The sequence below is a fragment of the Caloenas nicobarica genome, chromosome 3 (assembly GCF_036013445.1).
Source record: "Caloenas nicobarica isolate bCalNic1 chromosome 3, bCalNic1.hap1, whole genome shotgun sequence".
Taxonomy (NCBI): Eukaryota; Metazoa; Chordata; class Aves; order Columbiformes; family Columbidae; genus Caloenas; species Caloenas nicobarica.
In genome coordinates, this window is record NC_088247.1 from 73272974 (window position 1) to 73292021 (window position 19048).

At 43.3% G+C, this 19048-nt stretch overlaps 1 long non-coding RNA gene across 1 annotated transcript in view; it reads left to right on the top strand.

The window, feature by feature from the left end:
* The first annotated feature begins 273 nt into the window (after positions 1-273).
* Positions 274-19048, top strand: part of LOC135987210 (uncharacterized) — a 29040-nt gene continuing 10265 nt past the window's right edge. Inside the window, exon 1 of the long non-coding RNA XR_010605979.1 lies at positions 274-350. This is a non-coding gene — a long non-coding RNA (uncharacterized LOC135987210). The remainder of the gene's footprint in view (positions 351-19048) is intronic.

The window sequence follows — 19048 nt, forward strand, 5'->3', positions numbered from 1 at the left end:
AACCATGAATTACTGCAACAGCACTAAAAAGCCCTCTGCAAACTGTTATTTTTCTCAGTTCTGACTTGCGTGTTCTCAATCGATTGCTATTTCTGCTTTGTCTCCAGATTCATATTCGAGTGCTGTCTTACTTGCTGGTTTTCTTATGAATTGTGCTGCTGGTGCTCTGACAGCTGAGCGCTGCCTTGGTGGTGGCATTACTGCAGGGCATTTGTGCTGTGCCTACAATGACAGGGCCTGACATTCAAAGCTTGGCTTCATCCAGTTGCTTGAGGGGGGTCGAGAGCGAATTCTTGCCTGCGAGCTGCAGCCTTGATGCCAAATCTTTTAAGGAAGCCTGTATCTCGGAGGTGAGAGCTCCCCTTCTTCCTGCTCATTAGGTGGTAGGATCTGCTACAGTGGTTTGACTTTTACAGTGCCACAGGCAAGAGTTGCTGCTGCTTTTTGCATTTTTACCTGGATCATTGGCATTCTGCCTCTCTGCGTTTGAGACTTGGATTAGGTGTCAGATTCAAGAGGAGGCTGTAAGACACAGAAGCATGCTGACTGCTTTCTAAATCAACCCTGATTAGAGATGAAAAATTCATTTCTCTTATATATAATATATATTTATGAAAACATTGTCTCTCTGCAAACATTAGCATTTTTACCAACTTATTACAAGTCAGTCAAAATAGATCATTCTTTGTGTTTGTGTATTGTTAAACCTGCCTGCATTTTTTTGATTTCTGACTATTTTCTGTGGTTTGTGGTGTGTGTGTGTTGTTTTTTTTTCTTTTTTTTTTGACTTGATACTATTGATCTTGGTGCCTTGTTTCTGATACCTAGCACTTGTGTTGCAGAGGAGAGAGACAGAAATAGAACATCAGATCCCTGCTTGGTTGGGAAGGCATTCATTCCCTTGCAGTGATGAAGAGGGTGACAGCTTCTCAAATGATGGTGAGGGAGCGAGCAGACGGGTGAGGGAAAACCCAAGCCGGCTGTCATTGCAAAGACACTACGATGGTAGAAACGTTATGCACCAGAGCAGTATGAAGGAGTAGAAAATGGGTAAAAAATTCATGCATTCCCTCCACTCAAGCAAAAATCCTGTATAAGCATGTGGATCTGTCTGATCTCAGGCTCCTTGAGGCTCCATGTCTGCTCAGTGAGCTGGCTTGCTGCCTTGCTTCCTCCCTCTGCTACTTTATCCTTCCTTCTTTGCTCTCCTCAGGGAGAAAAAAGGATTTGCTTCCTTTCAAGTTTCCCACACTCTACTTCCACTGACCAGTTAAGTCTTCAATAATTCCCCATTTCTCCTTGCCTAATTGCCCCTCTTAGTAACCTGTAGATTTATGTATTTCCTCCAGTTTTTGACTTCTGAGACTCAACATAATTTTAGACCATAAATAATACTTTTATACAACTTTTCAGAACCGTACTTTTGATTACTTCAATATCTCCTTTCTCACAGTTGTTCTCTATCGTCCCATACGGTATGTGCTCAAAGACAAAATGAGCTGTTTCTGAGTACATCCCTGTCCTTTTGTATTAGCATTTTGAACATGCTAGTACCTTTTGAGTCTGCAAATGGCATCACAGCTTACGGATGTCTTTCAAATATCCAGGAATAGAAGGAACTTCTGCAGCTTATGTCTTCGAGCTGCAGAAGTTGTGCTGGATGAGTTCAGGGTTTGTTTTATGTAAAGTGATCTATGATGGGATCCATCTTAAGACTGCCTCTGGGGGGCTTCAACTAAACCATGCACAGCTCCACTCACCACTCATTGTCCCCTGTGCTACTCCTGCCCAGTCCTGGATGGCACAAGGCAAAAAGGCGAAATTCACCCTGAGGATAAGAAATGCCCAGATTGGTTTTACTGGAGCAAGAGCAATGGCAGGGACTTCATCACATGGGGGTCTTGGCTGGGAGCACCCTACAGCAGGAGTGAGTTCCAAGTGGATTTGGGGAAAGTAAAACATCACTGCCCCTAGAGCTCTGCTGCTGGCACTGGTGGTGGCAGGATCTCAGGGCTGTGCCCATTGCTGGTGCTGTTTGCCAGGATTTGGCAGTAGGACTCCACAAGGACTCACGAAAATGTAATGAACTCCTCTAGCTGCTGTTGTTGCGTGTTATCAGTGGGGCCTTTGGGGCTCATGTTTTCCACAACTTCTTGTCCTCCTGCCAGTAACTCGGTAATCGAGAGCCCCGTTCATACCATGTTGTCAGGACCATGCTCTTCAGCATGTCTTCCTCCATGCTGTGTGACAATGTTTGGAAACAGCTAAAAAGGGCACAGGTTAAAATGCAACTAATTAGTAAATACAATGGGAAATTTGAGATACCCGCAAACATTGTGTCAGAGAAGAATGAGCTCAAGTTCCCAAATCACACCAACACCTTCAGGTGCCCAACCTCAGGCTGCTGAGGCTGTGACAAAGTTTGTGTTACTCGTGTTCCAGTAGTGCCTGGAGGTCTCAGTCAGGAACCAGTGCACCACAGTGCAAACCAGCATCAGCACTTCCAGATCATGCTCCCCCACACAAAAGAATAGGCCCTACACTGGTTTAATTCACACAAAAAGATTTTTCTAAGAATTTCCCCTACCACTATTACATAGGACTACCTAAAGTGTTTGTATAGCTTTGTTGGAAGTAGTTTGAGCTCCTTGCAGGCCAGATCCCAGTGGAGTCACTGTTGTTTGCGCCTATCAAATGTCAATGTACAGCTTTCCTGAAGGGACAAAGTGACAGCTCTCAAAGGGCTGCCCTACCTAAATTTGCTCAGGCTTGTGTCATGAACCAAACTTGGGCACAATGGCCTGTTTCACCCTTTGTCAGTGGGGGAAGCTGAATCATGGGTAAAGCATACAATCAAGGAATAACAAAAAGTCAAGATAATCCCATACTTACTGAGTGGTACTTGCATGGCTTTTGTTGGGTGGTATGCGCGTAAAAGGTTTGCAGCCCCAGCAAGGTTTCAGAGGAATCTGATGCTACTGGGGAGGCCACTGGTATCTCGCCTGAGAAGCAGAATTTCTGTGGTGTGTTTATCTTCTCCTTGTTGATAAGCTAACATAGATATTTGAAACTCTCCTGTATCCTTGTGGCTTTCTTGTGGCTGTAGTCTTGTGTACAGAGCAAAAAGTTCAACAGTCTATTTGTCCCGCTGTCAGATAACCAGGGCTGGGTGTATATGAGAAGAGAGGGCTGGGTTCAGCTTGAACTGAAATTAGCACTTGTTAAATCCCTAAATTAGGACAATCCAAAACCACTTCAAGTTTTCAGGTTCATCATAGCTCTCAGCTGTAAGACAGAGAGAAGATGGATCTGTCCTTATAAAACTTGGTGCAAAGTACTGTTAGAAAGTATCTTGTTATGTCAGTATTTTTTCACTCTTGGCACTAAATGATTATTTTTTTACTATTTCTGTTTCTTAAAGCAGTTTCATGCATTGATAAAATGTAGTCATTTTTCTGTGTTTTGTGTTGTAGACTAGCCACTCTTGAGCAGACCAAACATATTTTGTTCCCTCCCTGTCCTCACTGCAATACAAAATGGCAAAAGTAGTTAGTCCACAGTATGGATGAACTGATTAGATTTTCACTTTGGGGAACAGATACATTTTAAATTGAGAGCCTCTGGAGCAATATCTCCCTTCCTAGTACAGAAGTTGACTGGGACTCACAACAGCACTGTATTTCTGATTTATCATGCACTCTGTTTCACTCGGGCAAAATGGAGCTGTGTAGAGCAGGGGTTCAGCAAACAGTAAATATGTAGCAATTCTTTTTGCTGGAGGGGGTGCTCTGAATTTGCCTGGGGGCGCAGGAGAGGGGCGAGTCACCAGGATGTGCACAGTGCTGATTCTATTATTATGCTCCCCACTGTCTGTCCACCGTGGCTGCTGAAACAGCTGGATACTGGAGATGCCTCAGTACTTAAAGATCTTTGGGTAAAAGGTATAATTAAGTCCTGGCATTATTCTATAACTTAAAAACTTTAAAAAAAATTGCTTAAAAACTCTGCTTAACTCCAAATTTAATTAACTTTGCTTTAAACAAAGATTATTATAGAACCTTGATCTGTCTGAAGCTTTATCTGCCAAGTTTCACTGTGGGCTATGCATTTACATGGCAGGGTTTTATACACTCCTGAAACTTGTGGTTTGCAATGGAAAAACTGGAAGACTTGGTAATATTAGCATTAACAAACATTGAGGACAATTGAAAACACTGTCTCTTGCCAAAAATCGAATTGTAAGAGTTTAACAGATTTTCTTGTTTCATGTCCTTTCACTTTAGTAACAGAGATTGCTCCTGGATTTGTACCTGCACCATACATGTCTATGGCTTCTCTGTCCTGCATCTTCTACCTATGAGCTTGGGGTGAGAACACAGCCCTCCAGTTTAAGAATTGCAGTACTTCTGCCCAGTTTCCCAGCATGGCCATGTGTATGTGATCAATGGCTGGGGACACTTCAGAACTTCCCGTTTCTCAGGTCAGGCAGTACGATGCCCTTTGAAAATCCCTATGTCAGGGAAGAAAGGTGGAGGGGAGGCGGGAGGGATACTCAAGTTTCACAAAGTCTACAAACTGCAGCCAGACTCAAAAGCGCTTAAGCACAGCCTGACTGCAAAAGGAATTCAATATTCCATTCTCCAGAGTGAATGATGCTGATCAAAGAATCCACTTCTGAAAAGACAAACTCTCCTGTCCCCTTCACTTCCAGACTTGAAGGAAAAAGTATGAAAGATAACTGTGCTACAGGAGCTGCCAACCCCCACTTCCTTTGAGAAAATACTTTTATTTTTTTCTGCCAACCTTCCTTTCTTATATCAAAATAGTATTTATTTTTTAAAAGGGGAATGCTTAACTTCAGTTATACTGCAAAACTGGCTTCAAAAAGGTAGGACATAGTTGGGGTAGAAAAATCCATTAGGAACTGCTAAGCAGATTTAAACAGAGCTGGAAGTGCAATATTCAGATAGACACCAGGAGGATATAGCCCAGAAGTGCAACTCTGTGCCTGCCCCTGTGTTTCCAACCATGTGGTGATACCTACCCTTGTCCCTCAGCAGCTGCTGCTGTCAGAGACTGGTGAAGCTGACCTTTGGTGTGACAGAGGACAGATGTCATGTTACCTTACCCTGGTAAAATAGGTAATAAGTTTATGTTCCCTGCTGCAAAGAAGGGACAGGTCCACCATATCACAGTCCTGCCTGTGTCATCTGTCCCCAAGAGGACTCATCCTATATACTTAGCTTTTGGGAGCTGATAAAGCTGTTAGTGCTGAGCACCTTCCCTGGGAGCATCCTGCTCTCCCTGCAGAGCACCTGCTGCCCAGGGATGCAATTCATGGCTACCTCTGTGGCAGCTTGAGGTAGATGTTTTCAAACTGCTCATTCCCTTGTAAGAGCTCAGAGTGTTGGAAACGCTTCTGCACAGGAAACCAGGTATAATCCTTCAGGCCTCAGAAGGACCCTCAGAGAGGTTTCCATTCAAAACACCAGTGCTGAAAATATGAAAGTGTAAAACTGCATCAGATCAAATATTCGTAATTATAGCAAGCATATGAGACAAAACCCATTGTCATTTATCTCTCTGGGGACACTGCACTTTTTGTTTGAGCCCTATTATTGGTGAAGTACGAGTTCTAAAATTATAATAATTAAAATGATGATTATAAAGTGTCAGGGATTGTAATTTTTTTTTATAGCTGGGAACAGTCTGTTCATTATTGAAGCAAAGATTTGGCTTTAAATTCACATCAGTTTAAAAGACAGTGAGAGGGGGAGCATGTTGATGTGAATGCAGAATGCATGCCTGAGTGCTAAGGCCCCTTCCTGTGCTGCAGACTGGATCCCCCTTCTCCTCTGTCAGGCATGGAGAAGGGAGCTGTGGTGAGGGACAGTCCTGGACTGGACTGGAAGGTTGGAAATATGTCACTACTTGACCTTCTGGGAGCCTGCTGGTGACTTCTGCTGCTTTGTAAACACCAACTTGGATGGCTGCTACAGTCTACTGCTGGGATGTGGGAGAGGGCAATACGTTATTTCCATTTTCTGGAAGGAGAAGTTGAGAGTGAACAATCAAAGAAAACCACTGGAGGCATCAGCAATTGGAGTACAGGAGCCCCTTAATGTCAAATGCACCCTCAGTTCATCCCTTCATGTTGTGTGTCTTATGCTGGAGCTTATTCTCATTGTGAAGTCCCGGCTCTGTCTCAGGGCAGAATGTGGGGTGTCTCTGGCCAGGGCAGCAGCCTCTGCCAAACATGGTTGAGAATCTCAATGGTCTGGCTTTGAGCTTTGTAGTTTGCCAGGGCTAGACTGGGTAACTCAAACGAGAGAACATCTTGAAAGTCTGAGATCCAAAATACTTTGTATTTTCAGATCAGCTCATCTTTGGGGATGAAATGGCCCCAAAATGTCAGCTATGTCTGTTCTGTGTCAGAAATAAATGAAAGCTGAGATGAGTGTTAGCATCGGGCACCCATCCAAAGCTGTGGGAGAGAGGAAGAAATCTATACCATGGATTTTGAAGAGCCCATATGTCTGATCTAGGACTGGCTGTCTGTCCTTTGCTGGATCAGGCCCACCTCTGTGAAGAAGAGGTTAGGTAGCAGCTGGGAGTTGGAGGGGAAGAGGAGAAGAAAGTAAAGGGAATCAGGGAAACATCGATAAATTCTATTTAGTGAATAACACAATGCATGTAGCAGCACAATGGCCTTTTCTGCAGGCAGATTATCCCAGCCAGAGTCTTTGCTATATTAAAAAGAGGGGGAAAAATAGAGCACCAAAGAAAAGGAAAGGCGGGCTGTACAGCAGCAATCAATGCTGCCCTTTGTGCTGCCTGACATTTGAGGGACTTGTTATCAACGATTGCTGGCTGCTTTATCTAAATGTATCTCCCCAGCTGCCAGGCACAGCGCCGATAGGCAGCGGGACGTGCCGATGTCCCCAGCTGATACCGTGACCGCCCAGATCACCTGCCTGCCTTGCTGTCAGGGGCCCGATGGCTTTTGTCACTCCAGCGCTGGGATGCTTCTACCTAGCCCCTAAAGGGGAGAGAGGGGCTGGGTTCCCCCCCACTACACCTCCCCTTCCCTATTAGTCACTTCTTTGTCTTTTTAATGAAGAAGGAAGGAAATAAAGACCAAAAAGGGCCAAATTAATTTTTTTTTTTTTTAAGTCAAGGAACTTGGGATGTGGGAAAGATGTGTTGCAGAAAGGAAAATTTACTTTAGTTTTTGTTTGTCCTGCAACAACATTGTCATCTGCTGCTCTGGCAGAAATTGCCTTATGTGCTCTCGCCTTCTCTCTCATGCCTTTCTGCAAAAGAGTGATAAGAATAATCTACTGCTTGACTGCTAGGTTGTCTCTTAGTGTGGGAAATGCCTCTCTAATATTTTCTGTTTGTTTATACAACAAATATACTTGTGTCTATGTAATGCAGAGAGCTGTACCCACCAATTTGCATGCAATTATTAATAATTTTTATGACTAGAAGATGATGAATGGGCATAAAATAAAGGTTAGCTTGTAGCATGTCCTAAATCCTGGAGGGGGTGTGTGTGTTTAAAAAAAAAAAAGTTCTATTGCAGTTCAGTTCCAGCCAGAAAGTAGCTGCTCTTAGGTATGCAAGCTGCCTAAAGGCACCTTAATTCTTGCTAAAAAGTAGCCAGTTATTGACAGAACTTAAAGTACAAAAGCTCTGGATTGGTGTGGCCTCTTATTTCAAGAGACAGCTTAAATTATTACCTTTGCTGCTAAAAAGGTTTTGAAGTCTGCATGGAAATGTCAGCTCATAGGCTTGCATGTGTATTTATTCTTGCTTGGTGCTAATGAAGCCATTAAAAATGCAATATGGCACAGCTGAAAGATTTCCCTAAATATGAGCATTTTCTCCTGTCTGTGACTTCTGAAGAAGCACTTGGGGGAAAAAAAAGTAATACATAAGCACAGTAATACAGAGGCCATTGTATTAACTAATCTGCTTTTAATGATTCTTTGCCAAAATGTGAATGTAATTAGAGCTCTCAAAAACAGATAATTCCAGGAGAAGAGAATAAATTCTTATCTGTCTCATGTTCAGCTGTCATATGTCAATTTGTATATTTAGCATATATTTATCAGTTACAGACCCGATTTAATAGTGTGCGCAAATTGCTACCTTGACCATAATTGAAAACTTCACATGCATGTAGTAGAAATTAATCTTGATAGTGTATTTTGAGGAAATTCAGGCCTATTTGGAGTACATTTTTCTTGATCATCACTGTCCCAGGGAAAGACTTCTGGTACCGTTGTCCTTATATTTCTTCTGCAGTGAGTTACATCAAAAGACCCACTGGGAAGAAAAGCAAACATGGGGAGAGGTGTTGCAGACCATAAAATCCCCCCAGAGAGCCAGAACCAAAGCCCAGGTGCCAATATATACCTGTTTAACAGAAGAAAAACAAAATATTAATAAAATACAAATTTGCCTTTCAAAAATGAGACAACACATTAGCGCTTCAGGTGTTCAAGCTGAGCACAGGTGCTGGTGAAGGGTCTTTGAGAAAGCAGTGTGTTAAGAATCCAGCCTTGATCTCTGAACTGGATATTCTCACCCTCCTCCGCAGCTCCTGGTTTTGGCTGGGTTGTAGAATTCTTTGTGGAGCCAATGCTGCTCTTCTGTATGAGAAAAGGGAATAATCCTGACCGTGCTGAAAAAGGGGAGAACATCCTGCACCCCTGATACTCCTCAGCCCTTCGCAGCCTTGGGCAGCACTGCTCACAGAGCACAAGCTCAGCTGTGCACATGGTATAACCTTCCTGAGAATTTCTCTTTCTGTGGCATTAGGAAGTCAATTCCTCCCAAGAGCATGTTTATATCAATCTAAAATTCATTTTGTCTGAAATATTTATGATTTTGGGCAGGGGAGGCAGAAGGTCTGGGTGTTGAGTGTGGTCAGATCAAGTTAACTTCAGCTGGCAAGGTTGATGAAAGTAGTAATCTCTCTGTCCCTCCTCCTGTACCTAAATGAGCATTTATTCCAAGCCCTTTCTTAATGCTGTAACATAATTCATTAGGACAGCCTTAATGAGCTGGTAATTAGTCTGGTGGGAGGGGGTGAGGAGGGGAAATAGAAATGTTAGACAGAGAGAAAGTCGAGCAGGCTGGGGCACCTTAAAGAGCCCTGAGAGAGCCTTTTGTCAACAAAATGGATCAGGCTTGCAGGCAGTAAAACTTTCAAATGACCTTCGTGTCAAAATATTAGGCTGCTATTTTTCGCTAGATGGTGGTTTCATAAACATAAAATGTGCACATATCATTCAGAGTGCTGTAAAATTTGTCTTAAGCATGCAGTGTTTTCTTCTCTCCCTCCTTTTTCTTTTTTTTTTTTCTTTGTTGCAAGACAAATATCACCTCTATGTAGTATGAATGGGGGATGGTGTAAGGAGAATGGCATCTAATGTCACAAACTTCTGCTTAGTCTGAAAGTAATGTTAATAACTCCTCATCTTTGTTCTGATGAATTTGAGTGCTTGCGCTTTTTTTTTTTCCTTTTTCTGGAGGGAAAAAAAAGTAAAATACATAAATCAGTATACATGCTAGAGACAAATTGAGAAATGGTGATATTTTCACTTGTAAAATTCAGGAAAATTACTTAGATGTTCATAATTTGGGGCAAAAGCTAGATGTTAATATTGCTCTGTGATTTAGAAGACAGATGTGGTATAATAAGAATATCAAACCCAACAGCTCATTTCTGGAGAAGCAAAGTATCAAAACAGTTGGCTATTTAAGTGCTTTTCCTTCGGTGAATTCTTTATTTCCACAGTTAAATTTTGACATGGGGTTGGAGGGTGGAGAGGCAGCTGGTTTCCACAAGGCAAGGAAGCAAGTACTCAAAGAATCCACTCGTTTTGCATTGTGCTTGTCTTGAGGTTCCTTCTCTGCCCTTCTCTAACAAGACCCCAGAGTGGTGGGACTTGTGTAACTTGAGTAAATAGCAGAAGGCTGATAAAACATGGCTTGAGTTGAACCATAGGAATGTGCAAGCAGCAATAATAGGGGTAAGTAGCCAACTCAATAAAAGCAAAAACTAAGGGGATAGCAGAAAGAAAACTTGACTTAGTGATCTCTTGTGCAGCTATGAGATTTCTTTCTCCACCATTGCATCACATCACGCTGAAATGCTAAGCTGTGCCCCCTCTGCCTCCTATCTTTCACCTGTATTTCCCCTTTGAACACCTGAGCCATTTATTGCTTGTGAACAGGCATTACAATTGCACAGGGGGTGATGCACTGGCAGCCCAGCCACTGCATGGAGGCCAAGTCTTCCGCCTGAAATAGCCACAATGGTGATCACAGAACCTGGGTAAGGGGAAGCCAGACCTGGGGTTAAGAGACATCACGCCCAGCTGCCCGGCAACTACTTTCTGACTTGGTGTAATCACGTGATATTTAGACAGACATCATATGAAATATTATTGATGTATCTGGAAGTATCAGGACCTGAACCAGTCTGAGGAATTTCCTACCCCTTTGGTGTGCCAGACAGACTTGCCTATGGTCAGTTTGTTGTTGAAGCTGGAGACCGGTTGGGTCTGTGCGTGAAGGCCACGTGGGGCTGGATGTGTCAGGGACTGGCGGTGTGATGGGCTTTCCCTTTGACATCTGAAGGCCATCTTTCCCACATAAAGCACGAAATTGAAGGAGAAATTTAGACAAGGATGAGATAATGTCTGACTTTTCCTCACGGACTCAAGCAAAACAGGAAATTTTACTTGCACTTGTGAAAAGCTTAAGCCTGGAGTTTCACATTGCTCTTACTACCCATTGTGTGAACAAAACAACTTGGACTTCCCCCCCCCCACCCCCGAATTAATGTCAAATACTTTGCCAGTGTTACAGTTGTGTTCTGCCACAAGAGCTGAATATGGATCACAATGACCTCTGGAGAACAAGCTGTTGAGTTAATAAAAGAGGGGGGTTATTTATTTATTTATTTATTTATTTATTTATTTAGCTACTAGGAGAGAAACCGCGTACCTTACCGCATCTGTAACATACAGATGTATTCAAAAAGGCTCCATGTCTGTTCATTTTAGCATGGGGCAAAACATTGGTGTTACCCTCCAGCGACATTGAATCTTGCTGGCTGGATACATTAAAGCTACTGATGAAATTCTATATATTTTTTTCCCCCTTCTCTTTTAAAAGTTTTTCTTTCCTTTTTTTTTTTTTTTCCCCCCAGCCACTTACTGGAAGAGACAATAATTTCTTTTACGTTCTAACATGTTATATTCAGGAAGTTCCAAGCACACAGTGCAGTAGTAAAGTACAAAAGCTCAGTAAAGAAATATCTGATACATGACACAACTATGATATGTCCCCCCCCCAAATTGTCTTCCAAGATCTGCTTTTTTACAGCACAGTTAAGATTCGGAAGATTCCATCACATATATAACTGGCGAGGCTGCAAGCTCAGCCTAGCTTTCCTTATTAGAAGGTTTTTAAAAAATTATTATTATTATTTATTATTACTATTTTTAAATTATTGTTATTGTTGTTATTATTGTTGTTGTTGTTATTATTATTGTTATTTTAATTATTTCCCAGACCTTGATTTGGGCTGAAATTTTCTCTGCTGGGTGTCTACTGCAGAGTGAAGTTCGTCATTCTGGGGAAAAGCACATTTTAGCAGGGTTAAGGGAAAAGTACATGCTAAATTCTGGTGACTTTCTTTGCAAAGTCATACTACCACCAGCCAAGACTGAAAAGACAGTATTTTGACTGGGGGCTTGCATTATTTTTAGAGGGGTATTTTCTTCATCTCTGTGATTTGACAAATTTAGCTAAATTCTTAAGTTTTTAAAAATCTGTAGCACATGCAACTCAGTAAACACTTTCTAGGTGACAATGATGTCCTAAAGAGAGGAAAAATAAAATTGGAGGGGGAAGGGAAGCTGAGAGAGGAGCTCAGACGAAGGAGCTGAAATGCTGCTGGGAAGGAGGCTGGGGCAGCACATGGGGCATCAGGCAGATTTTGAGGCATATACAGGGGATGGAGCTGGAGACCTGTCTTGCCAGGCAGGAATTAATTACCTGTGTTTAAGTGCCTGAGGAATGGAGGAAAGAAGCACCTTGGTGAAGCAGAGCAGGACTGTGAGGGAGAGGCTGGACAGAATAGAGCAAAAATGAGCAAGAAGATCACATTTGGTATCAGTAAATGCAGAGTTATCTCTGTCCATCACAGCAAATGCCTCCTTCCCTGCTCTGAAGTACCTGGAATAGCATCTCAGGTCCTTGAATTTTAGGATTTGTCTGCCATCAGCAAATAGCCAGTGCATTGATTGGCAAAGCCTTCCACCCCCTCTGAAAAATCAAATTGAGTCACAAATTAGTGGTTCCTTTTGGCTTAATATCCCCGTGGCTTGCCTCTATGTACCGTGGAAGTAAATTAACTGTGAATTAGTGCCAGGGCCATAAGGAACTCACACAGAAGTTAATAGTTCTGCCTTCATAGCAGGGACTGAATAATGTGCAGCAGAGTAAGAGCTAGGTGAATACATAGAAGAATACAAACAAAATATTGAAGAAATGTGATCTATGCTGAGGCAAGGATTCCCAAGGCAAAATATTACAATTATGTAATCAGGAGTGGTATCCTAATGTGGAGGTAGTGAGTAAAGCCTCTGCAGGCATTCTCCATTCCAGCATGTCCTAGCTCTGCTTTGCCACCTGAATAATGATCTTAACTTACACATTTTGTGAGATATATTTATCATTGCACTTTTCACCTACCTACTGCACAGTGTTGAGTGTCAGCAATTCACTGTACACCATCCCTCAGTAGCAATGTTATTTTTCTTGCTCTGGAAATGCCAAAGCTAAAGTTGCCCACATAACCGCAACTGTGGTCCCCTGTGTAAACACATTACAAGACAGTCTTTAATTACATGAGTTTATATTTTATTTTTTTTCCCCTGCTGCATGATGCTCAGAGACATCTGGCTATATCATTCAAAGTGCGGCCCAGGCCTTATTTACCTCACACCATCCAAACAGTGTACTGAATACAAAATTATTGATTTGCTCTTGGGTATTTCAGCTGTGCTCTCAGCAGAGCATTTGAGTACTTTATAGACACATGTGGGTTTGAATTCACAGCACCCTTGTGAGACAAGAGGGTGACAGTATTCCCATTTTACAGATGGGGAGCTGAGTCACAGGGAGATTAAGGTCAAAGGACCCACTGATTTTTGGGGCCTCAGTTTGATGCTTCTGAGTACTTAGTGTTTTTATAGCTCAATATATGTTCAAAGCACAGCTCCCAGAGACTTCAATTACAGCTTCCAGCACTCAGCACTTTGCAAATCAGCCCCCAGGGTTTCAAGTCAGGCATCCAGAAAATGAGGAACACACAGTTAGTGACCACCTGTGGTTTATAACTTGGCCAAATGTGCGTGGATTTTCATGGTGATAGCAAAAGGCACCTCTCTTATTCCTGGGTGAGCCTTTTCTCTCTATCAAGCCAACCAATCCCTGCAGTGAAACAGAGTCTCTCAGGGGAGCAGTCCCACACCTTGTGAAGCAGGGATGCAAGAGGAGGGGACCATTCTCTTTACTAGCAAAACAAGACTGTTTTATGTCATTTGTGGCAACAGCTGAAATCGCCTTTGTTAATATTTCAACAGCAACTCACCTCCAAAGTCTTAAGCCTTTACAGTAAAATTGGGCAAAGTTATGGGAGACTTAAAAGCATGATGTTAGGCTGAGAGGTAGTGGGCACCCTGCTTCAGGGGCTTCTGCCTGCTCTACTGCTAAAACTCTGTAGCAGTATACTGAAGGTAAAAGGGTGATAAACTGAGGCCAGTACTCTGCTTCTGCATCGTACTGGTGTGGGAAAAAGAGTACCTTTTTTTCCTGGCAGACCACAATTATAGCTATGCAATTGGCCTTCATAAAAAGCATTTAAAATTTGAGCAACGTGGAACTGGAATGCCCAGACATAGGTCACTAGCTTTGATAGCATTAACAATAGATAGTGGTGCTCATGCTAAGGAGGACGCGTTCTATCAATTAAATAATAAACATTATTTGTTTTCTTGAAATACAGAGAGGTAAAACTGATCTAATCTCATGGTTATATCTATATTCCACACCTTGTTCTCTGTGCTGGCAAATGCTTATTGCTGAAGGTGGTGAAACACAGCTGATGAAATGAGCTGGAGTTTGCTTCAATTTCATAAGGAGAGATATACTTGAAAAATTGGCTCATAGAATTGTGTAAATTGGGGTGAGCTCCAGTGTGGGGAGAACAGGAGGCACGATGCACTAGAAGATGCAGAAGGTTTGGACTGAGAGAGGAAAGCTACTTTGAGAATTGATGCCAGGAGCTGGGGAGACCCTGTGTAAACCCAAAAATTATTTCTAAAGAAGTCAGTAGAGCCAAAAGAGAGACACAAAACACTGGCAACGGACCACTAAGATCTCACAAGAATCCAGCCTCCTTGGAGGAGCAATACATGTGAAGAAATGGCTGCTCCTTGTTTGCAGGGTTTCTTGTTTATTGCGTGTTCATGGTGCTAACGATGACCATTTTCCTTAGCAGCAGCATATTTTGCTTATTAGTTTTCCCACTGTTCCACAAGAAAACTGAGAGGCATTGCTGATGGACAGTCAGATCGCAAGGAAGCAGCTTTTCCTGCATTGACAGTAATTGATGTCCTGCCCATATGTTCACGCTTGCCATTACCATTGCAGGCCTTTCAAGGTTCAGTGGACTGTCCAGCATCCTATCTTATCCTAAAAGTTTGGTTATGAGAAGGACACCTTAGGCCTCAGAGAAAGCAGTGAACAGATTTCTTCCCACTGTTTCCAAATAATTCCCCTTGCTGTCTCTGTGTTGGAAGGTATGTTCTGAAGAACAACATTTGAGACTGCGCCTTAAAAATATGGAAAAAAGGAGAGAAAAGATACCTACAAGGAAGAAAGCATCTTTCTTACCTAAGTGTGGCTGAATCCTGCTCAGCTTTTGTGAGCAACTGCCTTGTATCAACGAAATTATTTGTACCAGGTAGGCGAGCAACATTTTTTCGACGGCAGTGTTCAGAGGGCTCAGAGCAGAAGCAGCCTGTACCCGAAGGAAATGAAAACAAACGCAAAAGAAACTTCCCAGCTTCTTTTATCAGCAGTTTTTTACAGGTCACCTTTAAAAGGTTTGCATTTATGGCATCAGTATTTGAACCTCCTTTCTGTACAATCTGTGTGTGTAGGCTGAAGCAAGACTATGAGTGCCTGAAAAATGCAGAGGCTAATTATGGCAGTGTGAAAGTAAAATAATGAGACCTTGAGAATGTGACTGATAAGCGGTTAGATAATAGGCTAACAAGCAGGATGTCTGTCGTCCATATAAGGGCTAATGAAGGTCTCTCTGTCCTCTGCTATTGCCTGAGGAGGATGTACAGATGGAAAATATCCCAGAAATGGCATTTAAGGATATATACCATGTACCGACTGCATGGTGATATAATGATTTGATTTGGTGAGGGCTTAACCTATGGATAAAGTAATTACTCAATTAAAAAGTGCACACTAGATGCTGATTACCAAGTGGGAAATGCCTGAAACAAATGTTTACAAAGGAGGTGGTGCTTGGTTTCTTTGCACTGAGGCTACTGCGCACAACCTGGACACCTGCCCCCCGAGCTGGGCTCGCAGCCCACAGGGCTATATTGGCTTCAGCGCCCCAGCAAGGTGGCACGGCAAGACCAAGGGGGGCTGGTGCCTGGGGCTGTTCGTCTTGAGACGGCTGATAGAGCTGCTGCTCTTAGGTGTAAAGGGGGCATCTGGCTCATGTGCATCCCTCATGTCGCAGTAATGCAAGAGGAGCTTTGGTGATAACAGCTCTGTGCATAATGATGCCTCTGCTGTATTTTCACCCCCTGTTGACTGACTGACTTGGTAAACATGCAAATTCTGACCCATTGGGATGAGCTGTTCCAGACAGGGAACTGGCGAGTTGAGCACTCCGGCAGGCTCAGAAAATGGCAAGAAAACAAAAGAACAAACAAGCAACCCCATGACCGAAAAAGATTAATAAAAAAGCACATTTTTGCCATTTGGTCATAAATAGTACTGTTCAATAGCACAAGAAATCATGCAGACTGTGCAGGGAGACATAAAACCACTGAATTATGTATTAATATGTCATATAAAAGGAAAAAGTACTAAAGAAATACTGTAGGAAAAATAAATAAAACCACCATTAAAAGTGAACATGTCCCATTTGGTCAGTTATGCCAAACATAAAACAACAAAGTGCTATTTGTAAGTTAACAACACTTTTAATTTTACTACTGACTTTTCCATTATAAGCCATACAAAGGTGTGGTTAGACTGTAGGCTCAGGGATTGATTTTATGTCTGTGCTCATCTAAATCAGTGGGCTCTTAAAATATATATTTAGATCTGTATCTCTTTGTATGTATGTGCGAAGGAAGAGAGGAAGAAAGAAGTTGGAAAGCTAGGCATGTGTGAGCTGACTGATGTTAAATTGCAGCTGATACCCTCTCAAGGTGGCTGTTTAGGTGAAAGGAGCTGGACGTGAAATCAGCTGGTTGTGGCTGGTGCTTTCCAGCCGCCGTGTCTGCGGAGGTGGGATGCGGGCACAGGTGTAAAAGTGATGCCCTGCTCGCCGCAGCCCGGGCTGTCCTGTACAGAGGAGGATCTGTTCAACAGCGCCTGTGGGGCACGGCTCAGCCCCGCTCTGGCTGCAGCTTTGATTTCACTCCGTCCCCCAAGCATCCCCGGCTTTAATGCGAGATGACAGGTGCCGCTGCTGGCCAGCCTTGCGGAGCTGGCTCTGGGAGACCGGCAGGATGTGGGGAAGAGGCTGCCCACATTTGCACAACTGGGCCCGCTCTGTCAGAGCGCCAGGACCACCAGTTTGCCTACCAAGCTGCCTCGCACATCGCTGGGCAGGCTCTAGCTGTCCCCTTTCACGCTGGAGCGGGGCTGTGGAATGTATTCATCCAGCCTGGGCTGCTTGGCTCGGGATGCAGCTTTGGGGCTGTCAGCCCCGGTGAGTCCTTCCCTGGCGGCGACAGGCGCGGGGGCAGACCGCAGCGCTGCCTGGCCGCCGCCAGCTGACGTGCCCCTGCTGAGCTCTGAGTGGAGGGATTAAAATAAAAAAAGGGGTGGCGGTGGAAGATTTTGCTAGCAGAAAGTGCAAATGACATGGAAACCGCTATGCTGCTGCTTCATTAAATACATTGGCCTGCTAGAGCTGCATTGCAGATCTCCTCCTGCTGTATTTTGAGCAGCAAAATTCCCTTTGGTCAACTTCACTGCAATTCACCTGCTTTTCTTAGTCCAGCCCCAGTGATGCTGGTAACATCTTTGTTGGGAGGCAGAGGCTGGGAGCTGCCGCGCTGACAGCCGGGACTGGGCCAGGTGCCCCCACACCTGCGCGGGGGCTGCTCCATCTGCCGCCGCCTGTTCCCATTCCCCGCTGCGGCCTGACCGGGCCGTGCTGGCTAGAGGCTGCAAACCAACACCAAATGGAGGCAGTGAGACCTGCCAAGGTTATCTTCCCTCGGATGCCTGTAAAACGTGGATGTGTCACCTCTGCAGAGGGGAAAAGGGTCTGGCTTGGCTTTGGTGTGCAGATTCACAGAGCTGGGTCTTCAAGGTCCTTTTTGGCAGAGCCTCTCTCCAGCGCTGAGAAAACACTGCCTTTCGATACTGTTTTCCTTTAATTTTAGAAGCCTGGGACAGTGTTGTAGAACATGAGAGCAGAGAGAAAGAAAGAATAAGAGGCAAGTATGTAAATAATCACAGTTAATCTGAAGGTCTAATGGCCTGCCTGCCTTCCTACTGTAATTTACCATATGCTCTAGTACTTGTGTGAGACTCCCCGGCTCATGTGTTGTGAGTTTATGTAAGTGTGCACAGACCTTTGGCAAATTTGTATTTTTATTATGTAGAAGCTAACATTTAGCTTTCTTGTTGTGGGTATGTTGTAGCATATGTTAGTGTTTATGTTGCAGGGAAAATGAATCTCTTGACTAGAAAATATTTTCTTTTAATATTCTAGCAATTTGTTATTTTGACCTTTTTCGTAATGATGTTTTCTCAATAGCGAAGGCAAAGCTAAATGGGACAGGCCACGTAAAGGCTAGTCATTCATGTGTGACACCCATGGTATATTATTTCTTCTGAGTCCTTGAGGGGATAATGACATCCAGGTATGATTCAGAAGGTCAACCTGAATTGGAGGGAAATTATTTCTCCGAAGTGCGTATGAAATGGGAAGTTTTTTTCTTTTTTCCTTGCTATTTCAGTTGGAAAAACCTATGTATAGCAGGGATGCTACACCCTTTTTTCTTAGTTTTCTGCTTTGCAAAAATTTTTTCAAGACAATTTTATTTTTAACTTTGTCATGGCAAAATCTTCAATGTTTTCAGTTGGAGATATGTTTACATCATTGATATCTGTTTTCTCCAGGGCCAGCAAAGAGGAACCCACAATATGTTATTAATGGAACAAGGCCAATAGATAACATGCTGTGATTTTCCACAATTACTGAGGGGAAAAATATAGTTCTTGCATCAGTTTGAAGTGTTTCAAAATTGGGGCTGTAGTTTTCTCCCAAAAGTCTGTGCAGGAAATGCCAAAACCTCTCTGAGTTCCAGAGTACCTGGATTGGGCATAAAGCCTGAACCAGCCCTAGGGGTTGGCACCACAGCCAGACCAAGAAATGAGTCCCTGCAGTGGGCTCCTCCTGCATCCTCAGACTGAAGCCTGTCCTCTGTAGTCCCTGGACTGGAGCCTCAGAGTAGCTCTCTGAGGCTGCTCCCATGTCTGGAAAAGCCACTCGAATGTTTAAGGGAGAGTAGGAGTGGTCTGTCTTTTTCTTTGGTTCCCACTAATTTCATTTTACATCATTCCCATGTGCTCTGGGCCTGACCTTTGGTTTGTGTTTTGAAATATCTGCCGTCTGTATTCACAGAAAAGTCTGATCTGATTATCTGCAGTCCTATGACTTTGTACGCTGTGTTCAGGTCAGATT